Below are 16539 nucleotides of genomic sequence, written 5' to 3'. Positions count from 1 at the left end.
GGTGATTTCCAGCAGCCCCTGGCAGTTTGGTGCTCACTGGAAGACATTTCATTACTGTCGGTGCCCTTTAGTTCGAGTCTGAGCTCTCCAAGGATCCCCCACAAACTGCTAACCTATGGATGTGAAAAACTGCAGCCATACCCATCCTTGAAAATGTTGCCCTGGCTGTCTGAGCAGATTTAAGAAAATCACTGATAATAAGTCTTCCAGTATTTCCTTTGTATATAAATTTGTATCTCCATTTCCCATTTTTCCTGATAAGTTTTATTCTGTGATTTATATCCCACACAGAAGTAAAGCTTTTTAAATATAGAAGACCTCATGATGCACAGCTGTTACAAATGGTTTGTAGTTAAATTAAACATATTAAAAATATGTTCTACACTTAAAGAGATGAGTGATCTTTGTTGCCTCAGTTTATAGACACCAGAAGAAAAACAGCCTGCTGTTCAGAAAGCGTTGAACAGCCATCCTTTGAAAATTAGATCCATTTCAGGGAACGTTAGGTTGGGAGTCCCAGAATTGAGTGCTTAAGTCACCTAAAAATATTTATAACAGAGAGCTCACCTGACAATCTGGGAACACTGGAGTGCTCCCAGGATTTGGAAAGATGAAAGACTTCATGGTAGACTAGCACTGCATTGCCAGATTCCTCTTTGATATAAAATTTAATTTTGAATTTAAAGCTGCTTGGGTTATTTGATTTTTTGTTGTGTTTATTGAAGGATGTGCTCTGTGAAAGTGTTCGCAGATTTTAAAATCAAAGGAAAAGAAGAATTCCAGGAGATTAAAGATGAGAGTGCATTAACTAACTCAGATTTAGGATGACAGAGCATTGTACAGTGGACAAAATCTTGCTTACAGGATGGAGAATGTGTACTACCAAGCTGGCATGCATAAAAAATTTGACAAGTGATATTAACCACCTGGCCATACTGAAAGAATCTGTTTTAAGAAGTTGTGTAAATAAACTTTGATAGTTTGCATAATAACATGTTCTTATAATCTCTGGAGTTGATGAGTTCAAAGAGCAGGACGGAGGAGATTAGCAACATGAGCCTTTCTTTGGAAGTGAGATTCAAATTCATCTGTACCTTGAACAGACTGGAACATTTTTTACCACCATGAGAAACTCTTATAGATACATCATAGATTTTTAAAATTTTTTTAAGAAGTTTTACATATTTATTTTGTACGGTAAATGGTACCTACAGGCTTAATTCAGGGCTTTTAACTCCTTTTTCACACTGCAGAAGGTTTTCATTAAGAACGCAGAAAATGCAATGCAACCTTTCAAATATCAGGCTAAGAAAAAAAACAATCTAGGAAATGCTTTTTATGACAGGGCTATTTAAATATAATCACATATCTGTCATCATACAGGCCTGCTTATAACAGGTTGTCAGTTCTCCTGGAGAGGGGGTGATCTGCAGTCAAAGGTTTTAAATAAGTAAGAGATTTTTAAGATTTTTAAAAAGTCTATAATGGACATCTAAGAAAAAATCCGTGATTTTCATCATTTATTTCTATTAAAGCAGCACTCAGCAACACCAAATCGGGGCTAGAGCCTCACTGTGCTAGGCACATGAAAAAATTAGTGTGTGCTTATGCAGTTATGTGTTTATTTATGGGCTCTTTGCCATCAGCAGCAATGTGCCTGGACAATGAAGCATGTACAGAGTTTTGAAAAACGGGGGGCCAACAAGTAGACTCCAGAAAGATCATAGTCTTCCAAAACAAATCTTTGGTAGAATTTGTCTTCTGGGCTATTCGTCCCCAGCGACTATGTCTATACTAGCAAATTAAAGCTGTGTAGGACCTTGGCACTGAGAGGACCTGGCATGGAAGAGCACAGATGCTACTGGACTCTCTGCTTGTAAGCTGCCTGGCCCCGCCAACAACTCAAGCCTACCTTGGAAATTTTGAGAGCGGTTCTACTTGTAGGCATCAGGCAGGCCAAGGGCTACTCTAACAACTTGCTTTTGCTTACCGCGCTGAGCCGATATGAAACGTCTCGCTTTTGTTTTATTGCACTCCCTCTGTGTGTCGTGTCCAGTTCCTGCTTCTTAGTTTATTCTGGGATTATCGGTTCTTCTGGGCAGGCAGCTCCCGCTATGCACAGTCCTTCGCCCGCCACGGCTGGGCTGGGCACCTGGGCTCTGGTGCAGCACCTCCACGTCTGCCACATACAGTTCATCAGGACACGCAATTTTGTCTCTGGGGAAATGCTGACACCTAAAAATGAGTTTTCCTTCTCAGTAGGAAAAATAATATGAAAACAATTTTACTCTGATTTAGAAGTGATTTCATAAGTCAAAACTGAGAACACGCCCCAAAAAGCCAAAAGATGTTTTCAACTGAAGTTAAACAGCTAGATAGTGCGGGCAGGGGAAAGAGAAAGTATTCTAGAAAGCTGGCTCAAACACCTTGTTTACGTTCTTCTAACTGAAAAAAAATTGAAATGCCATTAAAATTGTCAGTTTTGCACAAAAATTTGTAATTTGATGAAACAATAAGTAGAAAAGCTTGCCAAAAATATTAGCAAGCCAGCACCAACACGAACAGTGCTTCATTATGGTCTAGGGGATTACAAAACTGATATGTAATCACAGAGAACTGAGTACTCTCAACTCCCACTGCCGTAATGGACAAGACTCGACTTGGGCTCTGTTGTGTTTTATGACAGTTTTGGTCAAGCAGCCTTACATTCTTGACTAAAATATTAATTGCATTAGCTATAGGGGGTTTTAATCTTAAAAGATATATGCGCAACTCTCTTTGGACTGTAAAATAAACAAACCCAAGTTAGGGTATCTGGAAAAAATAATTAAGTCCCTAAGATAATATCTTAAAATTTTTGCTGAATTTTATCGGTCTTAGATGCTTATCTCCCTAATGTTACTGTCATGTACTAGGTGCTTTACACTTCAAGTCCCTCCATTTTACAGAAAAGGGAAAACAGCACTTTGTTCCTTCCAATATTTTCCTTAGAGACTGTATTATCTTAAAGGAAAATCAACTAGGGGAAGGTGTGAAAGAGTTAAAAAGGCAGCTTTTAGTGAAAAGCTGAGCTCAGGATCCCACGCATACTGGAATGAGGCTTTGCAAGTTAGTTCTAATAAAACATGAGAAAATACGGTTAGAATATCAGACAGGAATTCTTCAGGATTAAAGGTAAAAATAAACCAGGCCAGGCCAGAAAATTTATGTACGATTGCAGAAGTTCCCCAGGAAAAGGCTTCCTGACCATCTATCTGTCTGGGTATTCACACTGCACCTGGAGTACTCCTGATTCCTCACTGACACCGAGGTCTCACACAACTCCATCTCAGGGCAAGGCTTCCCACCTTCTCCGGCTGACCAGGAGATGTCGATCCTGGCAGACTGCTGGCCTCAGTTATAAATGCCTTTCATTACCTCTTGCCTGGACTGTAGCTGTGCAATACTGAAGACTAAATCATCACTGTTTCATGAATTACAGCAAAGTCATGGCCCAGGAGTATGTCCAAACAGCAAATGAGAGATCATTACATGTCTCCCTCCTCTACTGAGACAGGCTTCCCATGGAAGAGTGCCATCTAACCGGCATTAACAGGACTTAGACCACTGCCTTTCCTCAGAAGAAATGACTTACGGTCCAAACAGCCCTCCCCTGGCAGAGGGAGCTGACAGCTTCTTAGGAGGATCCACTCCATCCTGTGCCACTCCACAGGAGCATGTGTCCCCCAGAGAATATGGGAATGACGGGAAGCAGCTTCTGATGCTGCATGTGGAGATGTACGGAAAGAACAGGTTATACAGAAGAGCAGACCTGTGGATGAGGAGATTGAATCCTTCTGCTCAAAATACCAAGTAAAATCCATGAAATTGTTCACCATCTTCCAGATGCTCAGTGCCAAACATAAAAAAGTCAGGTAGGTGTTAAGAAAGAACATTGATCGGTCACTCAGATCTCCATTATAAGGGTAACAACCAGCAGTTCAGGAGACATCCTTGTGGCTTGTTCAAAGCCATGGAGTGAACTTCTATGGGAATTAAACATAGCCACAAACCTCACCTCCTACCGACACTCCAAACACACCTTTTGCAACAGCCCACAACGGGAAGGTCCATCCCTTCACTCACATGTGAGTAGGATCTGTTGTATTTTGGTGGAAGACGGAGGTACCACAGTGCAGGATCAAACCCTATGTCTGATGCTCTTTTGTTTTTTATCCGTTTCAATCAATTGTCTCTTTACCCACTAGAACAAACTAAAAAAGCCAATAAATATTGTGAAGACAGATGCATCTCTAGCCAACTTCAACATTTTTTCAGCATGTGATCAAACATCCCTATAAAAAGCATGACAAAATCTTTGGACCCTTTAGGACTTGAACCCGGAGAGATGTCCAGCTCAGCTGAACTCCATGAGCCCTTCTGGAATTCCTGGACTAAGGACATAATCCCCCCAGTTCAGGAAGGTTTTTTAATTTATTTGCTTGTACATTGTTGAAGCTTCAGCGGGACAAGCAATGGGAGATATGTCTACAAACAGATAGGCAAGGGCAAGACATTGGAATGATGGAAGCAGAACTTCAAATTTTGCAGAAGTCATTTATTTTATTTTTCTGGCTTCTGAATCTATTTTTAAAGCTGTTTTGCTAAGATTGAGCACTGCTAGAGAAATAAACCTGTCACACCAACTGCTACTATCATTTATACTACCACAGAGTCTAGGAGTTCTTCTCAGGAAAAACTCCATGGCATTAGGTGTTGTGTAAACACATAGGGAGAAGAAAGTCCCGTATCCCCTGAGAGCTTACAACCGATGTACAACACCAGGCAACAAACGATCCAGTTCAGCCAACAGACGGAGCCTGACAGCGAACAATGAGATATTGTTGGTTTAAGAGTGAGTGATCTTAGTCCAGGAGAGCCTAAATGTTGACAATATTTCAGTGTTGAGAGAAAGGCTTTGCTAGCGTTGATGAGGAAATCCTTTTGAAAATTAAGGGAAGCCTCAGAGGTACTTTTTGCAAGGTTTGCAAGATTAATAGTGGATAATGGTGCAGAAAGATAAAAAAAAAAAATCAGAGGCTGGAGTTGGTATCTTGAAAATTAATAAAAACCCACAGATAGGATATGGCTATGCTGTGAATGGCACATTGAAATATGCAGAGGTGCAGCATAAGCTTGATACTAGCAAGTAGGGAGAGCTGGCAGTTGGATTCAAGAAAGTAATGTTTCAGTCATCACCCTTCAGGCTACAAAACCAACACTTGACAAAGTCACATTTTGGATAGGTGAGAGCAGGACAAGATTCTGTTAACTAACATGGACCTAGTGAGATGCTGAAATCTGAATGAGTGCTGAAGTTCCAAGGCTTGCCTATAATCAGCAGGATTGCTTGAAAAAGGAAAGGAGTAACATGAGGGAATAGTGAAGAGATGATTAGGAGTTTTCAGCTATATTAAATTTTATAAAGTCAATGGAAGATAAAGGATGAGACTTGAGTTTGATAGAAAGATACCATTCTGGAGGAGAGAGGTAGGACTCTTGACTCCTCAGCACAGGTGCTTGCTGAACTTTGTACCATCCAGAGACAAAGTGTGCAATGGGAAGAAGGAAGGAAGAGTGGCAGTCCAGGGGAATTCCCACAAAAAGCTGGAGATGAGGAAAGACGGATGAGGAAAGATGAGGAAATTCGGCCAAGGACGTGATGAAGTAGCCGTTTCCAAAGTATGCAGAGAGCCTGAATAAAGGGAAGTACAGAAGCAAACAAAGTGAAAATTTCAGAACTAAAAGACTGGTTGTATATGTTGAAGGCAACTGACAGGCCAAGAAGATTGAAGAGATTTGGCTAGCCATAGGTCATTAGAAACCTTGCTGAGAGCAATTTCAGTGGTCAGCATGGGGACAGCCAAATTAGTGGAATGTAATATAGAAGTGAAATAAAGGAAGCAGGAGCTCTTGCTAATAGCACGTTTCATGAGCGTAAAAAGAAAAGGGAAAGGGATGTACAGGTTTGGAATATTTTTTCCAATATGAGAGAAATTAAATTACTTTCCTTTCGTGAGTGAAAAGAGCTGCAAGTGGATAGTCAAGGGGCTACAAGCTGTGGAAGAACTAATTAGAGAGATGAAGGTAGAGTGAAAAGCATGAAGCGATAGTCATTAAGAAGAAACTCAGCAGAGATTAACGAGAGCAGTGCAGCAACGTAGGGATAAATGCATCTATTTGCTGCCTGGGTAACTCCACTCTCTGGTTAGAAGCAAGAAAATTTATTCCACCTAAGGGTTCAGCCTTCACATGGTTTCTATCATAGAGTCAAACTTACTACTAAATCTCAGTCTCTTCCCAAATTGAGGAGATTTCAGTAGACTTTAATGCTGAGATGTACTATTGAAGTGCCATGCTAGAACATAATCCTAGTGGATTTTCCTCACTAATTTCCTTGGTTGACAAAAAAATGAATAGAATATATCATTGCTTACAATAGTCCTCATATTGTTATGCTGACAGGTCAGAATTACTTCAGAATAACTTGATCACTTTTTTTCTGAAAACTTCTTTACTTGACTGTAAGCATTTCTCTGTTGAAAACATGCAACTTTTCTAGGCTAACAACATAAACTCGTTGGGATTTTTTGCAAATACCAAATTAGCTCTTTCCTGGGACCACTTTAATCATAAATACGAATTTCCTTCAAGACAGTGAGAAGCTTCAACACATATTAAACCCAAAAGAATCCTGATCATTTTTCCTTGCTGCCGTATGAGGTACTCCACAAGCTTTCTGTATGTTAGGAGAAGGTAGAAAACAAAGACTGTGACAGGTTCATCTGAGCTAGACTGTTGTATGAAAACAGACACGTGCCTGCCATCAGATGTCTACAATAAGGTAGTCTCTCCTACTGTCAAGTCCAAAACTGTGATATGAAGAGTCCCAGAGGGCATCACAGTGATCAGGCTACCACAGTACGTGAAAGCAGGAGAGACCCTGAACCGAGTGTGTAAGAAAAATATATATAACCATGTGAGTGAAAGGGGATATACTTACATAGACCAGAAGCAGGTCACAAAGTTGCTGACACTCTCCATCCACTAACATTTAAAAATAATTATTTTGTAAAATCAGCAAGCTTGCTGTATATTAGAAAAAAAATGCTTGCACTTCTCTATAGAATATAGCATCCATCCTACTTCACTTCTCTTGGTAAAGTTCTGTATTTTCCCTGTGTTTTATGCATTTCCATGTAACTTGAGCCTACTGGAAAGAGAATCATTCTGTTCAGCATCCTCAAGTAAATAAAAAATTTTAATGCCCTGCTAGTTTAAATTCATAACTAAACCTGTTATGATTCAGTAAATGTTTCATTTTACACTTACCAGTGAATCTGTGAAGCAAATTTTGTCACTCTTTGCTAGGGACTCCATTTCTGAGCATCCCAGTACATCCTCTGCACCTTCCTCTTGCGGTCTAAGACGTTCTGCCACACGCACGTCCTTTGATGCGAATCTGCGATAACGACAGCACTTCATAGCACTTCCACTGCTAGAAGCACAGCAAAAATGCTAATTAAATCCATCTTCTTCACTCAACTGCATAAAGGAGAGAAAAATTTAAATGATGGGTTTTTCAGTAGCCCCCAGCAAATTTCCCTTGGATTTAACTGTCATTTAGGCATTGATGCTCCTACGCACTGCTTGGTGCATTTCCATTTTATATTCTCTCCTGTGATTCCATTTGTTGAATGTATTAAGAGTCTGAAAAACAGTTACATCTCTCATTCTTAATGATCGCTGTATTTTAGTATCAACCCCAGACAACAACTTGGAAAACATCACAGCTTTAGTCAAGTCATGAGTGTGTCAGTGTGCATAGGGAGAGGGAGGCAAAGTGCAGAGGCCTTGATGTAACGACTGCTTACGACCATTAAACTGCCAACTCTGCTCAAAACACATCGCACCTGTGTGCCGGCACCTCAGACGCAGGGTTCGGACCTTCGCAAGGGAAGTGGTGCGCTTTCCCAAGCCCTGCTGTAGAACGAAGATGTTAAACCTGCCTTCTCCTTAGTAAACAAAGATGGTGTTAGAACAACTTTTCAGTTCTCTAGGACAATAATTGCAACGATAGCTTCAAAGATCAAAAAATAACATTGCAGTTCCATGGTGGAAGGAATTCACAAGTGAATATAGAGCACAGGAGTATATTTGACTAAATATTTGGTTTTACTGAAGCAACCTCTTCATAAATATCTAATTACTCCTTAATATTGCAGCTTTATTCAGTGTTTGGAAAATATACCCACTATTTACAGCCTGTTTTTAGGAGCTCTGGGCACTGATAAGCCCACATACTCCGCTTAAGGGAATGCCTGAGATAGTTAAATCTCTCCATGTTTTTCCTGAGGGTTACAACTTGCTAACGCTTTTCCAAAAAATGAAAGAAACGTGCTGCTGTAGCAATACTTTAGAAAGCTATTCTTTTACACCTGAAAGCCTCACCTCTGCTTTGATTTCTGTGCTTAAGGAAGAGGGCAAAGGAGAACAAACCGGCTCTGAAAGCCCAGTTACAGCGAGGGTAGAATTTCGCTGCACAGCGGCACGTAAAAGAGCCATCAGGTATCGTTTTCAGTTTCTGGTGGGATTGTGCGCATGAAATACCAGGGTGACAGGCTGAAAAGATAACGTTCAGATGAGGCAGCAGGGTCATGGTTTTGAACAGCCACAGGAAACTACTTCAGATGGGAAGGACAGGGCGGGGAGAGAAGCCTCTTAAAGCCCCATCTACCCAATCTCCGGGTAAGTTCCTCTTGGCAGGAGATTGCAGAATCGCTTGCAATAACAAGAAAATACCTTGGCCCCGCTAGCGAATTTAAAATTAAAGGCTCCTTTCCCTTGCTTTTAGAAACAACTTAATTAATTGTTTCCTAGAGCACTGACTTTGCAACTACAGAAGTCTCTACCGGGCAGTGCCTTCCTGGCTTCTAGCAAAACGCGCAAGTCCACCTCAGTCACAAAAATGCCGTTATACACACAGGCATCTATAAATTTGCACATAGAATGTGCGAGTCTGTGTACATACAGGCTTATTGTTTTAAGAATACTTAGATAAAAGTAGGAGGTGAAGGTATCATTTTGGAAATGACGACTGAAGGCAAGTAAATGATCAGCTTTATGATCCGAGGCTAATGCTAAGATGCTGCGAGATGACATAACCTTGCCTCAGCTAGCTGAGTTAGCCTTAGCAGAAGCTTTAGATCTACTTTATAACAAAATATATGAATTGCAAATAGGTTTGTTTGAATGTTTGTCAAATCTGGACTTACTGCAACAGGCTAAGCTGAATGTATTTAATCTGGATGGAAATCAAAGAAAGTTAGTTGAGTTTTATAAGTAGTATGTATAAATGTTTTAAATATTTGAATAGATGAGTAACATGAGGAATAATCTTTAGCAAGCAGGGAAAAAAAAATCAACATAGCTACACTACTCTTGCTGGGGCTTATCTATAGCAAATATGCCAGAATTTTTGGAATACGATGCTTTCATTAACGACAAATCATTGTATCAATAAAAACATGATGAGCAGCATAAATAAGGGATTATCTTCGTAGGTATGTTGGTATCGGTCCTCACTTGTATTGGTGCACACGAGAAGCCTGTATTAGTACTCTGTATCCATATGTTCTTAATTAAAGCTGCAAACCTGTTATCCAAGTAAAACAATTATAACAAAACAATTGTATTTTTTTAGAAGCTGCTGTTAAAATATGGTTCAACTATAATTATTAAACAGGTACCCACATACTGCAAACTGTGGCACAGTTTAGCCACAGTAATATGACTAACAGTGCTTCAAAGTGGAGCTCAGTGCAGCGAGATCTGTTCCAGTAGCTAAGCTTGCTCTGGGATCTCTGCAATAAACTGAAGGCTACAGTCAGTCTGTGACAGATGCAGTACACCATTTCTCATCTCTCTTATGTGAAGAAATGGAATAAAACCAGATCTCTTGTTTCCAATCTCAATGTTTCACTGCGTAACATTGAAACTGGGGAGTCCTCACAACTGCACCGTGTTTTACCAACCCTCAGGTCACCGCATGGCCGGCTGGCACCCATGGCTGCAGAGCCCTGTGGCAAAGAGTGTGAAATGAATATACTTGTTAATTAAAGGACTTTAATCAAGCTGTAACCCCTTACAGCAGATGCATTTCATAACTTCCACATCTGTGCTGAGGTAAAGATTGACAGACAAACTCAGCCTTGAAAGAAAAGATAATATTTTTAATGTTTATTTTTCCATGAAAAAGCTTTACAAGGAGAAAGAGGTTTCACAGGAGAAAGAGTACATTCTTCAATCACTGTTTGTTTGTTGAATTGAATCCAAGGCTGACGTTTCTTCTACAGTGTATTTATTTGTTCTCATAATATCACAGGACATTTACCTTTTATTTAAAAAGGATCATAATCCATGAATACTGTTAAGAACGTTATTTGGCAATGCTGTATGTGAAGAATTTACACAATCTACATCTGTAGATTAAGTGCCTACAGTTTTAATTCTTCACATATTTTGTAGTAACAAATATAAAACACATCTTCTAAATGTTCAGATATTTGAAAGGATTTGCATCACATGTAATGGAAAAACAGGAGGTTTAGTACCTCAAAAAGCAGACAAAAATATTCCAGTGTCCACAAAGCAACACTGAAGTTCTCAAGGAAGAAAAAAAAAATCGCTGTCTTTACGCTTAAACTGTATGGAGACATTTATTAAGGTGTTAAGTGCTCAAACGTGACTTTCTTCACTAGTAATATACTGCTGGGACTTTTAGACATCCCAGCATCATAACCTAAATGAAGTTACATGGTTTCACAGTGAGAGAACCTGACCGTTTCTGGCTGCCTCTACACACAACCTTCTGCCATTTAAAGAATCTTTGCTGATCTGTAGAACAGGAGAAAGAAACCCCAAAACAAAGACCAACCCTCCACCCCTAAAATACCAAGCATCATCCATCCTCACCCTTTTAGATCAATGAATGTTTTGCCTTCCATCTCACTCATACCACAATTTCAGCAAGCTGTTTGAAATCTCCCTGCCAAGTTTGTTCTGAAGTGTACAGACGAGGTAACAAATAGTTTCAGAAGTAAGTTCACAGGATTGTGGAAAAAAACATTTTAAAGTACTTCAGAAAAGTAGCTTGAACAAAAAGCACCTTAATTTCAACTTAATTCAAAAACATGAAGGAGAAGGAAAGCTCTTCACAGTTTCAGAATTAGTAGAATTAAAAAGCCCTGAACCTTGCAAACCACGAAGGTCAAACACATTATTTCAATCAGTACTCCCGCATTTCTGTAAAGATACACTTTCAAGTATTTTTATGCAAGGCACTGATTTTTTCCTTCAGCCATTATGATGTGATGAAAATGCAGAATTTCTGTCAAGCTGGGCTGAACTACTGGCCCTAAAGAGATTTGCCACTAACCTTGGAGCACCTGGATTTCACCCAGTAGCAGTTTTACAACTACCTTATTTTTCTTTATTAATTTCTTTATAAAATCACATAGATCCATCGCAGGTTTTAATGATACAATGATTAGTAGTACATTAATGGTAATGATTTACAGAAGAGAAAGTCTTAATTGCACTAATTCTCCTTTAAAAGTGAAATTGGATAGTTTTGAAGTTAAATATTCAAAATATGAAACGTTTAGCAACTCTGTTCCTCTACTATCAATTCTAAATTTTTAAAATCTGTAAGCCAGTTATCTGCTACAGGCAACTCTGAAGACAGATTCCTTAAATGTATGGTTCAAGCCCAAGTATTTAAATTTAATCAAAAGTTTGAAAAACAAGCTCTTATTTTTAAAAAACATGAATGTAAAATCAGATTGGGAATTGTTATCTTGCTTTCTATGAAGTCTGACAATGGACAGATGGGTTGTGTTTCTAAATACTTAGTCAAAAGGGGAAATATACAGTGTGGAATATTGCCCTTCTGAGGCATGTTGAGTACAGAGCACTAAATTAAGGTAGACATAGGAAGAGATTTTTACAAGTGGGATTTCTTCAGCTCAAAATTGTCGATGTTTCAAAGGAACCAGGCAAAACTTGAAAAATACTTGCAATTCTTTTGCTTAGCCCTAGGGCCTGCAATTGGACAAAGAGTTCTCTGGTATGCTTGAAAGCAATGGACCAACAAACAAGTACACTAAGCACTAAGTAATTATAGCTGCACGAACACTCAACTTACATACAAGGTTTCTAATTTTTCAGCTGCGACAAAAATGTGTTATCCTCTGAAAATAATTAAGCACAATCTGCAACAAGATAGCAAACCGGGGTATCTTGAAATCACGTAATAGCCAAAGTATTTAATTTATAGTATCAAGGTTTCCTGAAACTAAGAGCCATCAAAATCCCTGCACAGGCTACTCAAGTTTGACAGGATGCTCTGGGAGATCTAGAAACAACTTCAGGACCTCACTGGATAGGGCCAGAGGTAAAGGTAAAAATTTTGACAGTACCTGCATCAGTGTAAAGCTTGATGAAGCTGACCTGGAGACATAATCTTACCCTAACAGCACCTAGAATTATGGGGGAGGGTATACATAGGTCCTAGAATCCAGTAATTATTACCAGGTTATCTTAAGCGTACTAACAAATCAATTGATTGAAGATTTTTGCAGGAATAGTAAATGCAAAATTCTTGCCTTCATTATGGAGCAAGATTTTATAGGCCATAAATAAAAGTAGACCTAGGAAGCAGGTAACCCCAGAAAGCAGGTAACCCCAGAAAGCCAGTATGCACTGGGTCTATCCATTTTGAGAATCAGTGTCATGGTGTAACTCATCTTGAAACCCTCACCCTCATCTGTACCCTTTTGGAGTGAGCTGCCAGGTAAGGTTATCTTCGTTTGGGACAGCCCTATTGCCCTTGCTGTTTACATCCCCATCCCTAAAGCAGGGGAGGGTCAAGGAGCTGGTGGAGGCAATCATCCTACTTGGATCCCTTCATGGTAACAAGATACTGGCTGCATTTCATTCTTGGGGAAATGACCAGAGGAAAAGATAGATCAAAAAACCTAACCAAAATCCCCCATAATGTTATGACAAAAAAAAAAAGGTAAACTCAGAAACTCAATCATAGGTCTGCTGAATCCTTAAGAATGAATCCTAATCCTTAATGAGAGTAAGTGATTTTACACATGATAGTATAAAAACTGTAAGATGTAAGAACAGCTGCTGCTGCTGGAGGACAGTAGTCAAATTTGGTTATATGAACATAATGGAATGTAATATACTAGAAATACCGTTTCTAAATTCATGATCTGTTGTGGAATACAAAGACAGATGTAGTGGTTTAATTAAAAAATAACCAGGTCTCACATTTTCAACAACTGTCTCCAACTAACTGTCACCATTCTTATACTTTACCTGCTTGGGACAGAGAAGCTGCTCTAATCCCTGACAAAACAATTTCAACAAAAATTATAATGATTAATTCTAAATACTAAATCTTTGCTAACATAAATCAGTAATTTTAATTGATTATATGAACAACTGAGCTGGCAGATTTGAGTGGAGAGTTACTGTGGGTGGCTGATAAGCTGCTACACATGGTAAATTCTCCTCAGGTAGCACAACTGCAGCCTGGAGGACACATGTACAGTGTGTCATAGCATCTCTCGCACATTATACAAGCAATAAAACTTAAACTTTTGAGTTGCAATACACAGTTTACGGACACACTTCTGTGGGAGTTCAGCTGCAATGTGTCTCTGATGTAAGTCTTAATGAATAACAGTGATTTTAAAAAATTACCGATTGTAAGAATGTACCTAAATCTATGCTATTGTCTGCTAAACTATAAGCCATTTTCAACTAGGTGTATCACTCATAACTCCACAAAGTCAGACATTTAAAGCTTTCATGTATGTAGAAAACCTTGTTAGGAACCAAAAATTCAAGAGAACTTGTGGTCAATAATACAACTCTCTTTGCTAAAATAAATAGTCAATAATTAAAGGAACAGAAGGACTAGTCAATAATTAAAGGAACAGAAGGACATGCCCTTGCACGAGAAGGAAAGTCACTTTATTCTGATCATCCCCCTCCTCTGAGCAAGACATAAGGAATACGTTTTTCTTGACATTCTCACAAAAAATAGTTTTACCCATGGTTAGAGCTACAAGATTTGCCCACTGGTATTAAAAAAGTGCATTAAGAATATATACAATGTACTGGAAGCCATATGCACCTTTTCTCAGGCTAAGCAGATAAGGCATTTACGTGATGCTGTAAAACTGCTTTCTCATGTATTACTCATCTGGTCTGTACTTGCTTTGTATCACGACATTACCACAGCATTATACAAACACAATGCTCTACAAGTGGAAGATATGAGAGGCAAAACATGAAGAAGTGCATCCAGTAGAAAAGTCCAAAATAACATGTGAGAATCTAACACAAAAAGGAATCAACTAAAAATGTATGCATAAGATATGTGCCCATCAATAGGTTTACACAGTCAGCATCCCTCCTCTTCCTGCAACAGAAGGGAACAAACTACAGAAAGTTACTACTGAATTCAAACAACATGAAAAAGCTACTAAAATACATTACACTCCCCCTTCAAAACCACATTCTCTTTTTTGTAGTCTAATGAAGAATATTGTACTGTAATTAAATAAAACTTCTAAAAACATCTCATGGAACTATTAATATAGTCATTCAAATCCAAAAGCTGTTCCAGGAAAGCACACACTAGAACTAAACTGCAAACGCCACTGAACTTGTTTCCATTATACAATACAACCATGACCAATATTCTTTAGAGATTTGCTATGGTAATTTATTAATTTATTAAGGTCTCATGCAAAACCTATTAAAGTCAGTAGAAAGACATGTTTTGAAAAGGTCTTGAATTACATACTTCTACTGTAAGATACAAACCTGGGAGTGCTAAGCCATACCAATCTGCTCAGAATTTTTGTATCAGGAAACACTAATAAATTACCATACAAAGAGATAGCAGTCATCAGTATATCTGATTTTTCAGTATTGAGACAGAGTAGTAACATTTTCTGTTTTTCTGAATCATGATTTTAAGATGCTTTCTGGTACTCAACTGAAATACATTTCTGTAGTTTGTACATGTTATTCTGTTTGCCTGTCTGGTTACATTTATGGCACTTGTTGCTTTACTGTAAGAGCATCTTGTAAACTCTGCAGGAAGCAATGGAAATCGTATCCCTAAACATCATAAGCTTTTAAACCCCATGTTTTTCTAATTATAGAACATTCAAACGTCTATAGACCATAAGTGAAACAGAAGGAGCAACTCCGGGAATGTGTCTGCTACTCCTTGGACAAACAAAACATAGCATTAGGCTATATGATTAAAGGCCAATCACAGTAAACACACTGACTGAGCAAGGAGCAGAAGAATCCCAGTAACCTCATCAGCGAGAACTGGAGCACACTAAGAATCAGCTGCTCCTAAGATGATGAAGGAGAACTACTAGAGCAGTGTCCCTGTGTGAAACCCACTACAATGAGGCAGGAAAAGCAGCTCTCCCTTGCAAACTAAAGGGGTTATTGCCTAAAAAGTTTGAGGACTTCCTGGATGCGGGAGAAAAGCATTTTGAGATAATACAGCTTTTCTTTGTAAATAGTGGGTTATGTGTCTTTTTAAGACGGTATCACACCTTCTGCCTCTCCTTTAGTATAAAGCCATTACAGTGCAGCAGCAAGGAATGCTCTGAGGCTTTGCAGGAAGCGTAATAGTAGGATGGCTATAGCATACCACCCCCCCACTCCCCTAGTTCATGTAAGATTCAGTCACCTGCTGCAAGACATGGACTTAAAAGAAAAGATAAAGAAAAAAACGGTTCAAACAGATATATTCCTGTTCTCCACTAGTAAAGCTGCAACTGTTTTGCTCGAAATAAAATTGTTTAAAATTTGGCGACAACTAAATATTTAAAGGTCCTTTACAGTTTGATCCTGGACTTCAGCTTGATGTTTATGCAACAGCTTTCCTACTACCTAATACCACCCTTTCTTAATAAGCTTATAGTGGTTCTGAGTGTGTCTAGATCCAGTGACTAAAAGTCGAAACTTGAAAACAAAAAGGCTATGACTCTTAAACACACATTTATATATGTACATTTAGATAAAAAACATTTCTACAACACTGTATTTAAACATTACACAGTATAGTTAAAAAAAGTTAGGAATACACATACTTTCCCCTACAGCAATACATTAATTTAAAAGTGTCAATAAGAAAACAGATTTGTTGATTTTTTTTTTTTTTTTTGGAATACTGGAATACAGGCAGAATTTGATGATTTCATCCAACTGAAATAGACAAATATAATGTGATTTTAGTTGAAAATTAGAGAAAAAATATCCATCTGTTGAATTATATGTTCAAGATAACTGTAACAGTTTGGTTTGTTATTCTGGACTTCTGAAACTAATGCTTGTTTTTTTCAGTAAGCAACGGAAAATGTGTGAGCTAGCTGGAAGCTGATCTAAGGT

Source organism: Gavia stellata, chromosome 9 (genome assembly GCF_030936135.1).
Source record: "Gavia stellata isolate bGavSte3 chromosome 9, bGavSte3.hap2, whole genome shotgun sequence".
In the NCBI taxonomy this organism is placed as follows: domain Eukaryota; kingdom Metazoa; phylum Chordata; class Aves; order Gaviiformes; family Gaviidae; genus Gavia; species Gavia stellata.
This window is presented reverse-complemented; position numbering follows the sequence as displayed.